The sequence below is a fragment of the Simochromis diagramma genome, unplaced genomic scaffold (genome assembly GCF_900408965.1).
Source record: "Simochromis diagramma unplaced genomic scaffold, fSimDia1.1 OVJJ01000563.1, whole genome shotgun sequence".
Lineage (NCBI taxonomy): Eukaryota > Metazoa > Chordata > Actinopteri > Cichliformes > Cichlidae > Simochromis > Simochromis diagramma.
In genome coordinates, this window is record NW_024387385.1 from 6,564 (window position 1) to 20,019 (window position 13,456).

The 13,456-nt window shown below is 40.5% G+C and overlaps 1 long non-coding RNA gene across 1 annotated transcript; it reads left to right on the plus strand.

Moving 5' to 3' along the window:
- The first annotated feature begins 5,307 nt into the window (after positions 1-5,307).
- Positions 5,308-8,039, plus strand: LOC120720155. The gene is made up of 2 exons (XR_005692819.1): positions 5,308-5,596; positions 5,912-8,039. It is a non-coding gene; the product is annotated as an uncharacterized LOC120720155 (long non-coding RNA).
- The last annotated feature ends 5,417 nt before the right edge of the window (positions 8,040-13,456 follow it).

Below are 13,456 nucleotides of genomic sequence, written 5' to 3' on the forward strand. Positions count from 1 at the left end.
GAGCTGACAGCACACTTATGACAATTCGAGTATGACAATTCAGATTACCGCTCATCTCATTGGTCGAGGAAAAGTCGCTTGCGGAGAAAATACCGGAAGACAACAGATGACCACAAAAAGAAGCATGGCCAACAGGGAAACAAACGCCGACACTGCGGTGCAAGTCTCGGACGACAGTACACCTAATGCTGGGGAAACACTGTGCGATTTTTGGCCCATTTTGAGCCGATTTTTGAGTCGTGCGACCGATTTGGCGATCGGCCCGAGTTTGGCCTTCATCGTGCGTCGTGCATCGTGTAGTATACGTGGGGTAACGAGAAGCGATTAACACCTCACGACCAGGGCCCTATTTCAGGAAGCCGGTTTAGAAAACTCAGAGTGAAAAACGATACACAGGGTTGAGTAACCCCGAACTGTCCAACTCGGAATATTCGGGTTCAGAAAGGCTGATAACAAGTAGTTCAGTCAACGCGGAGTTGCTTTAACCCCAAGTTAAGCGCGCGCACGAGGATACATAAAGCCCTGATTAGTGGAGCACAGATTAAGCGAGTCACCATGGAGACGGAGGGAAAGAAGGCGCGGTCAATGTATTTTACAGCGCTTGAGGCCGAAATTCTTATGGCAGCATATGCCGATAACATGCAAATTCCGCGGAAAAAAAGTAACACAGCCTCAGCTGCGAAAGAAAGGGAGCATGCATGGCAAAACAAAGCCGACAGAGTCAATGCGTGAGTGTTAATTTAAACATTGATCTAGGGATTTCCACCCATTTAACACGTTATTTTATTATATTTTATTTTATTTTTTATTTTATACATTTGATTTTGTGATGTGATTTGAGCGCAGGTGCAACCCAACAGGCCCCAAACGTTCCTGGCAGCAAGTAAAAATGAAATATAAAAATATAGTCCAAACAGGTAAGGTGTAATTGTATTATGAGCCATAGTGCTTGGTCTGTTTGTCCGATGTAAATCAATTGCAGTTAGAGGCTACATTAATTTCCCCTCTGTAAGCACTTATTGAAATTATCTGAGCACATTACAAGTACATATTTGCTTACTCTGTATGCTCAAATGTGACCCGTTATAGCCAACAGAAAAAAAAGCGGAGGCCCGAAAAACAGGTGGGGGTCCTCCACCACCACCACTCACAGAGGCTGAGCAGTTGGCTTCCACATTTGTGATAATGTTGGCAGCATCACATATGATCTTCACAGTGCAGAGAACACAAATTAGCATCCATTACTATAATGAAATAATTTGTTAGTTTGAAATGCTACAGGGAACTATGTACCTGTACATTAATGCTGTGGAAAGACTTCCTGTTCACATAGTCTCCTTCATTTACTGAAGGAGCAATGATTGGAATGTGAGTGCCATCTATACAGCCAATCACGCCTGGGAACCGTGAGAATAAATGTAAAATTTAAGTAGTAGTTCAAGTATCACCACATCATGAATTAAGTTTTGTTCATCCTGATACCTGCAATTTTGTGGAATCCCTCTTTGATAAATCTTGTGGGTCTATGACCGGGGAACACCACAGACGAGTACAGGAGACGTTTCAGTGCAACTGTAACATTCCTGACTGCCCGACAGACGGTAGCCTTGGAAACGTGCTCAGCGTCACCAATATTATACAGAAAGCTCCCGTTTGCAAAAAACCGAAGTGCAATACAAATAATATGTAATGAACTGAGAGGATGTCCGCGATGTGTCACATGAGCAATATTAGGCCTGAGGATGTTATTCAAATAAATTATAGATTGTGCTGAAAAACGGTAACGTTCACACAGGAAATCATCAGGAAATGATAAAATGTCCGAACGCGCTCTAATCACTCTCTCCCGGCGGAGAGCTCTGCGGAGAATTTGGGCTTCAACATCTACTGGCTCTTCAAGGAAGGGGCACGCCATGTCTGACACTTCCTACAGTCAGGTTTCCGACAAAGAGGCGGAGAACGTCAGGGTTAGTTGAAGTAAACCTGCTAGGGGGCAGGTTAGCTTCACGGAGTGTGTCGTCATAGTAACTCACTCAGAATTAATCTAAACTCGCTTTGTGAAACCGAAAACCCAGAGTTTTCGTTAACTCAGGGTATACTTACTCAGAGTTTGCACTAAACCGGCTTCCTGAAATAGGGCCCAGCTCCCGATCATCAATCGCTTGGTCGTGAGGATTTCAAACCTGTTTGAAATCCTCGCGACCGTCGTGAGGGTGTCACCGTAGTTTTTCACACTGCAAACGCGCAAACACAAATGTCAGCGAAAAAGATGGTGCAGCACGGCTGTGCAGCGTGTGATCTGGACACAAGCGATGGAGGCACAACTTGTAGAACTTTGGAAAGCTCATCCGAGTCTTTTCGATGTGGCCTCACAAAATTATCACGACCACAACAACCGTGAAAATAGTTGGATCTACATTGCTGCTCAATCACAGCTGCCTGCACTATATGTGCACAGTTACAAGAATATTTTTCGTTCTATTGCTTTCTATTAATTTATATAATTTTAAGTTAAGCAGGACAGAGTTCTTTTAAAGAAAGATTTACTTATATTCTCAAAAGTTAAGCATGACAGGCTTCTGTTTAAGAAAGAGACCTGTTTTATTGTGTTAATGTTGTCATTTTGAGCTAAAAATAAATGGCTAAATGATCATTTGTTTCCCATATGGTCATATCACAAAGAATATGCATCTCCTTAAATCAAATTCAAGTCAAATGGTTAAAAAATAATTTCACACACACAAAAAAAGAGCTACCACACTGGGAAGGGTGAAGACAACTGGGTTGCCCGGCCCTGGCCACGAGGTGTCCCTTATTTATTTTTCAGGGAGTTGGCAACCCTAGACGTAACATACATAACATACATCTTAGCTTGCCCCGGCATTTGTGTGTTTTAATATACACACAGCAGCTAATTCCGCGATAGCATAAATTGTTGGACTCTTTTTGGAAAATTTAACACTGACGTTACTCTAATGCAGACCACTGTAATTGTCTTATAATTTTTAAAAGATAGCGACATTGTTAGCCCCGGCGCAAACTACTATGCTAACGTAGCTTGTGTATTTTGTGAAACAGAAGAGGAGGATTTGGACCATCTATTCTTTTTGTGCAATTTTATACAAATATTTTGGTTGGATTTTCATACCTGGCTTTATTCCAGTGGGATTCAAATTACCCCATTTACATTAAATATGATAATGTTTGGAGTGTTTTTGAAAGAAAAGAAAGCTAATTATGGTGTTAATGTGTTATTAATCTTGTGCAAGCTTTTTATACATACATGTCGCTTTTTTAAGACTAAACCAACACTAACTTACTGGAAAAACGACTTAAACCTGTTGGTTAAATCTTTGACCTTAGTTAAAAAGAAAAAGGCTGCTTTTTTTGTTTCCTTTATGAAAATTTTGATTTAGTGAGTTAATAATTTGTTAAATTATGTGACCCCATCTTTATATTTTATTTTCACTATATTTGAAAGTTGCTAATATGTAAGAAATGTCTATTTTCTAAATCTGTAATATATGGTGCATTTTGTTTGTATGTTTATATTACTAATAAAAAAAAATAAAAAAGTAAAAAAACTATGCTAACGTAGCTAGCCAAGCTAAGTTGTGTTCACTGTGATTTTATTTTTGAAATGTGAAATTTATTTTTTGAAGGGAAGCATTTTATGTTAGTAATTGTTAAGAAACGCTTCTAAATTTTCATAACGTTACGGGGTGAAGTTCAACCCCATTGGCTTCTGCGCAGGAAGTGCAGTCGCCATTAGTCCGGTGTGTCTGTTGACCGCTAAGAGCGGTTCTTCACCGGCTGCTCGGCCTATTTTCACAGGTAAAAGACCAGACTTAAGTGCACTGTGCCGCATATGGTAGGGTAGTTAGCTGTCCCTAATTTTTGGGGACTTTCCGTGTTTTGTAGAGACGTAGAGGCGACGTGCATTGGCACTGGCTGTAACATTGATATGCCTCAATAAAGTTTGAAAGTAAGAAAAAAAAATCAATAGCGGGCCGCCATCTTGGTTGGGTCCCCATTCGCCGCCAGTGCATTTTTTCTACTGAGGAATGTATTCACCCATGGTAAATAAGGAAAATGTTTAAATATTTTTCCAAACAGATAAGGCAAGAAAGGTCAATAATCCCACATATGGTTTCAGTAGCATGCCAGTTTTTGCAACACTAGGGTGCACAAAAATGACCATAGCTGCTGACTCAGCATTGATTCCAATTTGGTTTTGGAGAATGAAATGAAAACAGATCAAGTGGGATTATTGACATTGTAGCTTGTGTATAAAAAAGTTTGGGTTTTTTTTTGTATTTACTGTCAGAAATGATTCTGTCCTGTCATGCCACACCTTATGTTTGCTTTTGTTGATAAAAAAAACATATATATATATACACACACACAGGTGATTTTTTTACTTTCATAGTAGTAAAACATATTTGAGATGTTGCATGAATCATTGAAACACGAAATATTTACATCAAAGTCACTGATCTGCTAGAAAAACCTATTTACACAAAGCGCTTTTGATCCAGAAACAGGTGTTTTGTCATGAAAGTTTCTCTTTTCTACTGCAGATTTCTAAATAACAGAGGTAGAAACATTTTTTTTTTTTTGCTGCTGAAAGAAGAGAGACTCATTTTTGTCATGGTGGTTTCAGAATTCACATAGTCATAGAACAAAATATTCTGTGAGCCTTCAAAATCAGTGAAAAAGCTAAATATCTCTGGCACTGAGGGGGGTATGAAATCTGAGAGTGGCTGGCGCTGAATGAGTTAAGGGACATTCCAACCCTAAGTGAAGATATGTCTATTGCCATGTATAAGTGAGAAAAAAGCATTTCAGAATTACAATCCGAAGATGTTTATTGCCATTGTCATTGAACATAATTTGCTGAATAGAAACCTGTTTCCGTGATAAGGTGCAACATAAACACACAGGATAAAAAATTTTGTAGCCAGCGCAGTCATTTTCCTGATCTGGCAGCAGCTTTAGCAGAGCATAAACAATGGAAGTGAATGGCAGGTACTAGCATTTTGTGTGCAAAAGTGATTAAAATCACTCAATAATGATACCAAGTATTCCTGGGGAGCTCAACAATCATGCTGACAAATGAAAAGTATGAATTGACAAGAAGGATTTTCAGGAGCCGATTTAGACTTGGGACTACATTACGACAAAGCACTGCTGTAAGCCTCCACATGGTTATAACACAGCAGTTGAAGACACTGACGACCAGTGTCTATAAACCAACATGCTATTTGTGCAAGTTAATTTTACTTAAGAATGTGTTTAATTGTGGCCAAAAAAGCTACTTCACCATACTCAAAAATATTGCTTTGAATTAATGTTATTCTGCCAGAAGTTGGCTTAATTCAAAAATTCTAGTGGAAAACGTTAACATGTTTTTTTTATTTGAACCAATGTTTTTGTGCTGCCCCTTTAAGGCAGGCATGATCATTTGGGTGTGTGTTTTTTGTACCAGCAGACTTGCCGTAGTACCTCACCAGTGAAAAACAGTCCTTTAGACAAACTGTCGTCTATTCCACTTTTTGTTCACCTTTTCTTGCTGAGCCTGAGAGAGCACATGCCTGTAAGTAGTTGCTATCTGTTTTGTAAGCTTTCCCACGATAGTTTTGTGTAGCAGTTTAGAGGTTTGTGTGGAAAACTTTCTTTTGTGAAGAAAAACGGCCGCGATGCTAACACGTTAGCCCGTCTATGGGATTTCCCATGTAATGTTAGCATTAAGCTAATCGCTAAATGCGTGAGCCTGATAACCAGTGAAAGGGTTTGGATAAGTTTGTGTTTATGTGTTATATACATTGTAGTGCATGGCTTAATGTTTGATGTTGTAAAGAGAATGCAATTACAGCAGAAATGTAATATTTTATTTTTGTTTCTGTACCAGTTTTACAGTGCTTCAACAGTAAACATCTAAAACGTATCTGCTGACTCCTGGATGTTTATTGTGGACCTGTTAGCTATCTGCCAAGCTAGAAACCAGCTTTGCACCCTAGTGAGGGCATAATAGTAAAAAGGCATCGTCCCAACACGGCTACCTACAGAAAAGTGGATCTGCGCGGAAATACAGTTTCTTCTGTTTCTTCTAAGCTACAATGGATAGTAACGACGACACGCTTGAGACGCGGTCAATATGTTCCAACACCTCACATGCCAGTCAGCGCTCTTCAGCCAGTGTCATTGCAGGCAGAGCACGGGCAAAAGCAAAAAATTACTACACTGTAACCAAAATATCATATTTGACCAACATAAATACTATTTATGCCGACAGTTAAGTTCATTTTAATTATAAATGTGTTTTATTTTGATCAAAAAGTTACTTCACCATACATAAATATAATCTTGGATCAACTTAAATTCCTGTGTATTTGTTGACAATTATTAAGTTCATGTTACTCAGAATGTGTTTTTTTTTTTTTTTTTTTTTGTGGCCAAAAAGTAACTTCACTATACATAAAATTCACGTTGGATCAACTTAAATTTTTGGGTTCTAGTCGAAAATTTATTAAGTTAATTTTACTTAAGAATGTGTTTAATTGTGGCCAAAAAAGCTACTTCACCATACTCAAAAATATTGCTTTGAATTAATGTTATTCTGCCAGAAGTTGGCTTAATTCAAAAATTCTAGTGGAAAACGTTAACATGTTTTTTTTTATTTGAACCAATGTTTTATTTATTAGAGTGTAAGCACACTGAGGGTAACCGGGAGGCGTTCAGGGCCTGCAGTGCAGAGCTGCAACATGAAAAAAAGGGATGGGGGCTCAGATCTCCTGAACAGGGTAGAAACAACACGGTGGGTTTGTGCTGTTTGTGATTCCTGCTCCGTCACTCTGGTGGAGACGGCTGCAGCTCAGCAGCGCTCCCTGCTGATCCTCTGATGAAGATGTCAACAGTATGTAAACTGAGCTGATGTGCTGCTGTTTGAGCCCACGTGGTAGCGTACGTCCAGTATGGGAGAACTTAGTCACCGGTGCTGTCTTTGCTTGTGCTCTAGCTTTAGCCTGTTTGATTGTTTGTTTTCTATTTTATTACTGCCTAAAAGGGGAGGTGGGGGAAACACATGCCTGACTTCTCCTGTCAGAGGTTTTGTAAGCTCACTGGAAGGGAAACGTGCACAATGTAAATCATAAAACAACTGACTGGGGCTGTGCTGCAGGTGGATCAGTGCTGTGGACAGTAGCTGTGGAAAAGAGACTGGACAAAGACTCTCAGCCTTAAATACAGGACAGAGGATGATCCGATCATCTTTCAGCTAACAGTGTCGAGCAGAAGGACGGCCGGCTGATGCGTCCGTACGAACCCTTTTGTACTCACTCCTGTGTATAAGGAGGCGGCGAGGGGTTGTGTAGTTAACCTCAGCACCACACAGCTACAGCAGAGGAGAGAACACAAACGAGTCCTTTCATTCGGCTCTGTTCTTTCTCCTTGTCTGTTTTATAAGCTAACACTAGAGGGCGCCATTGTGGCACATTCAGCGCTCACTCTGAGGTCACTGGACAGAGAAGAAAATACCAATCTGGGAGACGGATGGAGATGAAACATCTGGAAGATCAGAACTGTACATTTTTAAGTGTAAGAAAAAAAACAGACAAAATATTTGTAAATATTAAGTTTCTTGTTTATTTTATGTTTTGTTTTTTTGGTTTTTTTTGGAGTGAATGAATGATATGCTTATTTTGTGATGACAAAAGACAACAGGTGCAGTTTGTAATGAGAAGAAAAAAATGGCCGTTAGCTTGAGGTTTCAAATGAGTTCATCCTTACCACCGATCAGTTTTGTCTTTGTTTCTTCAACATTTATTTTATTTTTGTCATAACGTTGATCGTTATCATGTGACCATCCTGTAGCAGGAAGGTCGCTGTAGCAGAAGTCATCTCCACTGAAGCCCCCTCACAGCAGAGGGCCAGTCATGCTGTTTATTAGGATTTGCTAGTTTTCAGTGAGAAAAAACATTTTCATCAAGTTTTAAATCCTTTCGTTGCTCTTTTCTCTGCGATTGTCATAAAATCGTCGTCCTCTTTTCAAGCCTTAGCTCGCTTTTATTTTGAAATATGAGTCTTGTGATCAGAGATGAATCTGTGCTGCATGATGTGCGTAACATCAGAGCGATAAAAGCCAGCTTTGCCTTTCAGTGATTCGCAGTAAGGACATAAATGACCTAAAATGAGACTGAAAAAAGTGCAGTCAGTTAAATGTTAGCTCACCTAACATGTAGCAGTGTTTACATGTAGCCATGTTTGACAGACTCCAGGGCTTTGATACCATAAGATGCCTCATATCCTCACAGACTCATGAGATCACACAGGTGGTCTGACCTGCTCGTGTCACACTGTGCTGTCTGTCTGTCTGTTGTTTTTCTCCTGCAGTGATGTTATGTAGCAGAAAAACAGTTGGATGCTGGAAAAGTGCAGAGCGATGGGTGACGTGTGGAGAACATCACAGTCTGTGTGTGTTCAACAGCTGTTAGAGCCACACTTTGATTTTTGGGGCCCTTTAATAGTGCCAATAATACTGATTAATGATCACCTACTATAAATGTATTTCATTTTCTAATGTTGATGTTGTTGTAATCCACAGTGAAAAATGTCATTAAAACAGATAACAAATTTGCAACTTTCATGAAAAATGTTTTCATTATTATTAAAAAAAAAGAAGCAAAACACCTCCCCCTGCTGGCCACACAGAGAAACAATAGATCAAACCTGAGAGCTGCACAGTTGGTTTATGTCATTGTGTTGTCAGCCTGTTTTACACATCGGTGGTTTCTTATTGACGTGTAAAAAGATCTGAAATCGTAGTAAATTCAGCTGCTATTGTGGGCTGGGGATGATTTACACTTAACATTTTAATAACTGGGTACTGAATGTCATAGGCCCAATGTTCCCTCTAATTTTTCCAGAGCGTTCTCACTCCCGAGGCGTAACATGTCGACGTTTTGTCACGTCCCGCGGCGTTCCCGAGGAACGCGAAAGGAGACCTTCGGCGTTCTTATGGTACGCGGCGGGTTATGGCTGGAATCCAGTGCAATGACGCTCCCGCGGTAGTAGACGTTCCAGCCCTGTATTCCAGCCCTAAACCTAACCTTATCCCTAGCCCTGACCATAACATTATTCCTGACCTTAACCAGGACTTTAATGATGTTAAATAGCGTGTTTCTAAGCGATTTGAAGAAAAAGAGCGAACATGTGTAGGTTCAGTCCAGACGGTTCTCATATTTCCTCTTTTTCCGAGGTCGTCATTTAGGAACGTGGTGGGTAGCCGAAAACGTAATATGGTGACGATTTGTCACCTAGCGTAAAATGTTACGCTTTGGGAGTGAGAACGGGTGTTCTCAAAGACTTGTTTCTGTAGTCTGAGTATGTAATTTGTTCCATCAGACAGACACTCTCTGGATCCATAGATTATATCTGGTTTTAACCATCTGATAGTTATGCATTTTAGGGCTGCAGTGAGTCATATATTTAGCAGGTAAGTTTTGGCTTTGCAGTCAATATGTTCTGCAATCCTTCCCAACACTGCTGCTGTAGGACTTAGTGGAATATTTACCTTGGAAAATGTCTTTGAGAGCATCAAATATCTGCCTCCAGAATACACAGAGTTTAGGGCAGAGCCACAATATATGAGTGTGGTTGGCAGAGTGTGTCCCACAGTTCCTCCAGCATGAACTCAGATGTGTTGGACCCATCTTAGCAGTTATTTCTGGTGTTCTGTAGAATCTGGCACATTAATGCCCCCTTTATTTTGGGCAACTGCAGGGTTTTGAGTCTAATTCTAGGCCGCTGTTTAGCCTACATGAAGTTAGAAATTCTTCAATACAGCCTAGACTCTCCACCATTTGACCCTTAGAACTGAAGAAGCTTCTCGGATGAGAGGTGAAACGTCTTCAAGTAACTCAAAGAAGTCCAGACGCTTTTCTTTCCAAGCTCCTTAGACAACGATGACCTGGATGACTGAGAACCTTCACAGACTTCTCCACACTTTAAATGCGCTCTAATGATGGGAACGTGTGGTAACATTTAGTCTTAACTGAAATAACATATTGCATCTATAAATGTGATTAAAATGTTTCCCAAAGACTAACGTTTTTCATTCAGAACAAACAGCATATTTCAGGTTAGGGCTGCACAACTAGTTTGTCCAATATTAAAATGACAGTTGTTTGTTACAATTATTCACAGATTGTAGTGGCAAAATGTGTTTTGATTGCACTGTCATGTCAGAATACTGCTTTCACCTTTACTTTGTGCTACACTCATGTTAATTAATCTTCATAAATTAATGTTTGCAAACACAAAGTATAAAGTTTTCCACTCTGCTATTTGTACCTGCACAACAGATGTGAATAAAACTCAAACCTATACGAGCTCCTTCTCTGTTTCCCTGCAACATTTTGTATAGATCTAACTTTTTGCCACATAAAGAACCTTCTGATGTGTTTACAGTAAATGTATTTGATATTAGCTTATTTTGTAACTTTTAGTGGGCCTATGCAATGTTCCCTCTAAGCTGCGCACGTGCGCAATTGCGCACTGCTGGCACAGTCTCTGCGCACAGAAATTCTGCGTTGTGCACAAAAAAAATCTAACCTGAATTGAAATTAAAATTAATACTTTAACAATTCTGTTTTGCAGTGTTGGTCAGTAAGTGACTGGCTGCTCCCATATGGGAACGATGCCACCTTATCCCATAGTCCAGCCAATAATGCGAATATGCGCAGCCAATCAACGTTGTTGACAGGCTATGACAGCGCCCTTATGTGCCGACGCCGGTGTTTTAGCTGGCAAAGCGGTGTGGCTGATGTGGAGTGAAGCCATGTTAATGACAACGTGTGCAACCATTGGAGATGTGAGCAGGACAGACGGAACAATTGACGGAAAAATTGGGGACTTTATACCAGTTTTTAAACTGCGTTGATCAGCCACGTAAAACCAGAGTTGTGATAAAAAAAAATATGCAATGTTTGGTTTTCTTCCTGAATAATGGTTGTTTATATTTACTGCAGGAAGAAACGGTTAAATCTGCGTTTTATAAGAAAAAAGGTTGGAAAGCGCTCTCCACCTGTGAGCAAAAACAAACCCCACCCCCTCTGCCTTTCCTATTCGTCCAAAAAAGTACCACGTCGACCAATCAAAAAATGATATGGCAACGTGGGATCTAGTTGTTAAGCAACGGGGGAAGTTTTAGGAGTGACGGCGGTGTTTTGAGATGTGAGAGATTTGCGACGTTTAGCGCAAATCTTGTGTAGTTAGTGTGTAGTGTAGTCAATAGTTTTGTTGTGTGTGTCAGAACAATGAGGCGACTGCTGAATGTTACAGGTGTTACAGGAGTGATACATCTCCTGCTGTCAGACCTGCAGGTATCAGGCTGTTGTTCTCCTTTATCTCATAGTGGACAGAAATTATTTTTTGGAGTGGCACAAATAATTTGTGTGGCATCAGATTTGATGCAGAACAGCTGATTGTTCTGTAAATACTTTGAAATGTTTATTTAAAAATGCCTTGGCTGCATTTAAAAAAATAGCTGCAAAAAACGTTGTTTGCCAAACTGAGTTACTTTTTTGAAGAAGTAACTATATAATTAATTGCCCAGCATTGGTCATTATTTACTGTATTTTGCAGACAGAGAGTTACAGACTCTCTCCCAGACCACAGACTCATAATACAAGTCAGAGCTTTATAAAAAAAAAAAGAAAGAGAGAAAGTTGTGTTTTCGAAATTGGAGTTCAAGTTATTTTTACTTCCAATAGTGTTAACATACTACACAGGTCATGAACAAATTTTTTTTTACATTTTCATGGTAAATGGGCTAAAGCAGTTCATTAAAAGTAGTCTAACATAAATGTAAACGCTGTAATTTGATTCTTTTAATAAGCCATGTAACTTGGATGGATTCGACGCTGGCGTGACCACATTGCACACGTCTGATGTCGCTCAGTGGTCCAAGGGATCGCTCAGGGAGTTTGTGTGTTCGCTCAGACACGTGAAAAATTCAACCCGTTCTCACTCCCAAAGCGTAACATTTTACGCTAGATGACAAATCGTCACCATATTACGTTTTCGGCTACCCACCACGTTCCTAAATGACGACCTCGGAAAAAGAGGAAATATGAGAACCGTCTGGACTGAACCTACACATGTTCGCTCTTTTTCTTCAAATCGCTTAGAAACACGCTATTTAACATCATTAAAGTCCTGGTTAAGGTCAGGAATAAGGTTATGGTCAGGGCTAGGGATAAGGTTAGGTTTAGGGCTGGAATACAGGGCTGGAACGTCTACTACCGCGGGAGCGTCATTGCACTGGATTCCAGCCATAACCCGCCGCGTACCATAAGAACGCCGAAGGTCTCCTTTCGCGTTCCTCAGGAACGCCGCGGGACGTGACAAAACGTCGACATGTTACGCCTCGGGAGTGAGAACGCTCTGTTGAGAAATGGTGGGGACCCATGTTACCTTTCCTATTACAATGAAGAACACCACCTAATTTTGTGAGCTCTCTCTCTCTCTACACACACACACACACACACACGTGTGTGCTGGACATTCATGGCTGCTTTGTGTAGTTACAGTTGTTGTTAGCTGCTTTGTGTAGTTACAGTTGTTGTTACTATGTGAAAGTTACTGTGACTCAAACAGAGGAAATTTTGATTTTTTTTATTTCCACACCTAATTTATTTAAAAGTATTTAATAGCATATAACACCCAAAATATGCTTCGGTTCACATTTAACTCCAGAAAATCATCAATCAAAACATGGATATTACCTGACCACAGATTCGTGGTGATGTCACTGCTCTTTTAACTGTTTGGTGTCTTTGCTTTGTTTGCTGGTGTTACGCCCCCATTTAGGCGGGTAGGGATGCACATAAGATTGGAGGAGAGAGAGACAAATCCCCGCCCTGGTTCCCAAGCCAAACATCCAAACCAGTTGTGAGTAAAAAGGTGTTTTTATTTAAGGAAAAGAAGCATAGCTCCAGGGTGAGCCCAGGCCAAAATAATAAACAAAACCAACTAAGTCCCACCAGAGAAAACTAACTAAACCCTAGGAAAGAAAAACAGAACAAACAAATGACAGAGCTATCCCTCGCTCCCTACCCGGAAAACAGGAGAAAACGATTCCAAAAGAAAAGGCAGCTCACCCCTTCCGCTTCAACCCAAGAGTGCCTAAGCGCTCAACTAATTCACTAGGAGCGGCTTTCACAATTTCACACTCTCACAAATACACAAGATAAGCACGGGCTGGGAACACCAGGGTCAGGGCCGCGACGGCTGGCTGGCCGGCTACTCGCTCGTTCCACTCTCTCTCTCCCCCCTCTCGGAGCTGTCAGAGCGGCCTTTTGAAAGTAGTCAACCGCTCCATGGTCCAATCAGTCGCTCACGACTCCTCATTAGGGGAGGGACCTGGAAAAGTCTTAAGCACAGTACAGAAAACACA